Here is a 5,578-nt window from a genome sequence, read left to right as displayed (position 1 = left end):
TGTCATGGCACTCTTCCTTACCAGAAACAGAATAACTTCGATGGTCAAAATTATCGAATGCCGCGACGGTAAAATTTTTCGGATCAAAGTGACACGGTAAAGATGTGATAGTTTCTGCTGATTTTGCTGCAAAAGAAGCTAAACTTGTTCTGTACCGTTCAATTTCTGGGTATGATATCGAAAATCCAATATGATTAAGCTGGTTTATGACATTTTTACTTCGTGTTTCGCTATGAATGGATAACCTAGTGGAAACTTGCAACGGAGTACGTTTACGTCCATCATTCAGAATATAATACAATGCTTGCATAATAAATTTAATTTTTAAAACTTTCAAATCAAGCTTCTTCTTTTTATTAGGTTTATCGTTTTTCAATCTCAAAGCATCAATATTGAAAAAAACACAAAAAAATCAACGAATACTGGGGGGATTTCAAAGTTATACCAAGATGTTCTAAGATCGTTCTCGTCACAGTATTTATCTTTCAATTCAAAGTCAATTTTTTTCAATGACGTACTTAATTCTGTAGCAGATTGTTTCATAATAGACGCTCGGTCTGACCTAATAACGTCCGCCATTTCTGACTTCGTTATTTCCGCACAAAAAACCATTGCCGATCGATTTTTTTGTTTTGGATAAGAGAAACCTATATTTTCACCAAAGTGGTCAATAAGAAAATTTTTCACGAAACGATTATCAAAGCTATCTCCTAATCGATATTTGGTTTTTATCGTTTCTGTCAAAGAACTCAATTCAAAAGCTTCTCTCGCCAATAATCTAAATTCAATGGACTCTATAAACTCTTTAGTTAACTTTAATTTATCACTAATAATTTCATTTTCGCAAATGTCTACGTTATGTTCAGTGCGCGCATCTGGACTAGTATGAGTACCACTTTCATTTTTAAGGTGTTTATTATACTTCTTTTTATAGTCAAGTAGGCAAGCAGCATGATAATAAACACCAGCATGAAGAATAGAATCGATGGATTGCAAATGGGCAGTTCTACAAAATGTTTCATCTTGTAACTTTTGTGTCATTGTCAAAAATTCTTGTGCTTTTTCCGGCAGTTCAATTCGACTTTTTTTACATCTGATTTGAAACTAACGTTGCCACAGTAAGTACAATTAATTTTGGTTTGATCTTGAGTTTCCGCGGGCCTTTTAAGAGATTTCTGAGATCTTAGCCTATTATTATTTGAATGTGTAATATGATCTTCATTAATTTTATCTGTTTTTTCGATAGCATCATCCTGATTTTCATAATTCTTTTCCGAATCAGCATTAGAAATAGTTACATACTTTATGTAAAAAGAGTAAGTCATGTGATATAAAAAATTTTCTGAAATGTATAATACGACTAGTTATTTTTATCAGTTTATTCATAACATGAAATTCGAAGTAAAAAATAAAATCTCTAAGATAATTAATTAAATCATTTTTCTTTGAATAATTCGACTCGAATGCACATTAAATTTCAATGAATAAAAACATTAAAAGTGAATTTTTATTTATATAAATAACTAGTGAATAAATAAAAACGAAAACATGCAATACATTTACCACGATTGGGGAATGATAGAATACGAGCATAGACAGCATCTTTTTTTCGTACAGATGCAGCCCAAACATTTTGTCGACCTGTCGGCCCACCTACGAGTTTGCCGGCACCGCTTCCACATATTACACAATTATCTAATTCACATACTGTTCTATGAGATAATTGAACTGATTTGGTTTCCATACTATCACTAAAAGCTTAATACTACAATAAAACTCCGCAAAGACATGCTGCCCGGTGGAGTTCGATGTCTATAGTGGTAAAACAAAAGAGTTAAAACAAGCGAAGAGCTCAGCGTTGAAAAAACGTGAACAAGTTGATTCTTGTTAATGCGGTTAAAATGAAGATTGCCGCGAAAATATTTGAAAATTCAAATATAATTTAATTCTATAATACAGCATATTAAATTATAAAAAATATAGATAGTAAAATATCAAATTGAATATCACGTAATATATTACGTTTTTATCCTTATTTATGTGTTTAACAAACTTGACGTCCCGATTGGCAGGACGTAAAAAATATAACATTTTTATCAATAAGTGTAATAATTATTTTGTAAAAAATGTTTTGTTGAATACCAAAATCTGAGGGAATGGCATATTCAGCGAGTGGGTTCGCCAGCACGAGCTCTAGCGCCAAGCAGTCACACACCGCGCCGCTGCGCTGTCGCGCGCCAAAACACGCTATTTGTAAATATTAATAACAACGGCTTCCCACTGGTTAATCCGACATTCCTTATGGTTAATAGGTAGAGGAAGACTTAAAGAATAAGTTGATTCTTCATTTTTTTTCAAAATATTCAATAGATCGAAAATTATTAACATTCAAAGTTGCAAAAAATCGTCAAATTTTGAACTTTAAAAATTCATAACTATTCAAATATGCATTTTACAAAAAAATGACAAGGGACTATTTCTTCTTAAAATGCCTCAAATTATCTAAAAAAAAATTGTTCCATTGAAAAAAATCATTTTTTCATAATTGTTTAAACAATTGCGTTTTAAACAAAACCTAGGCACTTATCGGAAAAATCAACCAGTACCATTGGATTCAGCGGGTCTAAATACATAAGACTACATAGTTTTTATCCTTTACCTCTTTAATGCATACGGGATCCTACCCAGCTCCTGGACTATATGTCTTTTGGGCAGACCATAAATTCTCACTAAATTTACTATATATCCATTAAAAATGTGACATTTCCTTTATCAGCCCTAGTTACCATGCTACATTTATGTTTATCAATGAATCAGTCAGTAAGTTTAATATTTTCAGCAACAATCCTATAGGAATCCGAAAGTTGTTTGGGCTTTTGAAAAGTCGCAAGAGAAGCTGTTGAGGAAAAGTATAATTTTCCGCAATACATACAATTTGAAACAGATATCTTAGATTTCGAAACCTAGAATTTCATACAAGTCTTGCACTAGTAAGATTTGAACGAATTTGATTAAAGATATATTGGTCAAGAATTTAAGGGTTTTTACATAGCCAGAATTTGATGGAAGTGTCTACCAAGAGTATTATTATTTTCTATTAGAACAATAGCTACCTCGATTATGCGAATGTTCGTTACTCTTTCCAAAATTTGTCAGTAGGTCCATTGTTTTGGGCGGCATACCTGATGATATTTCTGTAAAAAGACCAAAAATATTGTAGAGTTTATAATAATAAAAATTCATTTTAAAAATGTCTTGAGTGCAAAAGATATAGCAGAATTTTAATGAGAAACTTGTTATAAAAACATAACATTTGTCGGCAGTTATTTTCAGACAGCTGAAAAACATTTTTGAAAAATTAGAGATATGTTATAGTATTATATTCACCAATAGAATTAAGTATAAGCATCTGAGTATAAACCAGATTATAAAAGACTCTCATTTTTTGCAATTAAAGGGAAAGCTGATTTCTAGGTAATAAGAATTTTGCTAACTAATGTATCTGAATAATATTGTTGTATGTTATTAGACTATGTATCACATACGATATATTGATCGAAATCTCATGGGTTACAGGTGTTGAGCTTGTCATTCTGAGATATCCATCATTATATTTCATAATTCAGTCCAAAGGACGAAGTTTTATAACATTAACAGAAGCTAGTTTTGGGATAAGAAAGCATAAGTTTGTCGACATATCGGATTCCTATCGCCTTCATTTTCTATTCTTATCTCTCAATTGATAAGATTTGAATAAATAGCAAAAGTCGGAATTCATTAAAAGAAAACTCTATTCGCTATAACCAATTGCTAAAAACTATTTCGTTAAAGCCTAAAAATCATGAGCAAACAATTAAAAAAAAAAAACACCGAAAAATATTTCAAATTAATTTATGTACGTTTGAATGATCTTATAATTTTAATCGACCCGCTTTGATTAAATATTATTTAATGTTGAACAGAAAATTATTATACGTAATACTACTTATATTAAAAGTATATTTTTATATTCGCTCATAAAATTAAGGAGAACCACCAAGGACATTACGCGATTGGAAAAAACCACATATTTTCTAATTAGAAGAAAAATTAATTAATGTATTAATGAATAATATTATTGACCATGTAAGCAATGGATATTCTGGTTCTTCGTCAAACATTTCGTTACAGTGGAGACGTTATCGCTTCCACGATGAGCATCAAGGACGGCATTCACATATATTTACATTTCATTATTTAGTTTCAGAGAAACAAATGTGCTTACTAAATTCATTAAAACCGATACCATCATTTTTCATTTATAAATGACATGCAAGCACCTTTTACTTTTACTAAACTATTTCGATTTCTCCTTCGAAAGATTAGAAAACTTTTTCAATTATTGTCTTACTAACAGACTAAAAGAAGCTTATAATTTTTACTGCAAAAGGATTCCTGTTGGGACAAATGAAATTCCTCTCAAACTTATATTTAAGAGAAAATTCCATTTACTTTAAGAAAGATCCTTTTGTCACAAGACAACATTTCTCTGAGTGGGTGCAAAATAAACCTTTTTTGGTTGAAAGTTAGGCATGAAACTCTTTTATAAGAAAAGTTTCATTAGATTTTCCAATCCCCTAAATTGAGATTAAATGTGTACTCATTTGAAATAAAATTCAAATGATGTTTGAAATAAAATGGCAGTGAATATAGAGTTCAGAGTAAATCGCAGTTCTTTAGATTTGCGTATAACTTAAGAAATCTACGTAAATTATAGAAATGTTATTATATTTACCAATAAAATTGAGGAGAGCTGCTAAAGTTATTAAAAATGTAGAAACCATATTTATGTCTTCTGATCAGAAGAAAAATTTATTAATGTATCAATGAAGAATACTATTCACCATGTAACTAATGAATATTCTGGTTCTTCATCAAAAGATATTTTAATGGTAACGTCGTGATCTCTTATACTCTAAGCGTCATAGATATCGTTCACAGATGTTTACATTTCATTAGTCAGTTTTAGAGAAGCAAATAAACTTACTAAATTCGTTGAAACTGATTGCACGATTTATAAATTCTTTTACGCTTACAGCAAAATAATAATGGTTTAACCCTTAAACGGCCAAAACGCCACTACCGGTACACTGCTTTTCAACGGCCAATAACTAAGACTATTCGACACTAGAAAAAATTGAGACACACATATTTTTATTGCTTAAGATCTCCTCTTTCCGACGGTGCGAATGAAATTCCTCAAAAAATTTTCTTATTATCCCAAAATGTAGTTTAAACAAAAAAAAACGAGATTTTTCGTGCCTATTTTTTTTTGTGAACCATTTTCCAAAGCTTTTCGAGTCTGTAATTAACCTGGAATCTCACCAGCGGGTGGACTAAATGTCTAAACTTTGAGAATCCATGGTTGAAAGATCGATTTTTCGTTTTAGTATTTTCAAAATGGCGGCAAAATTTTTGTGAAAACATTCATGAATTCTTTTACAATAAACGATGCGCTTTTCGGAAAAATCATCAAGAATAAAAAGTTCTTGTAATCAGCCAAGGAATACGCCTGAATTTTTTCGAAGCGTTTTGAGCA

This window comes from Belonocnema kinseyi, chromosome 8 (genome assembly GCF_010883055.1).
Source record: "Belonocnema kinseyi isolate 2016_QV_RU_SX_M_011 chromosome 8, B_treatae_v1, whole genome shotgun sequence".
Classification (NCBI taxonomy): Eukaryota; Metazoa; Arthropoda; class Insecta; order Hymenoptera; family Cynipidae; genus Belonocnema; species Belonocnema kinseyi.
The sequence above is the reverse complement of the archived record's forward strand: the minus strand, read 5'-3'. Positions refer to the sequence as shown.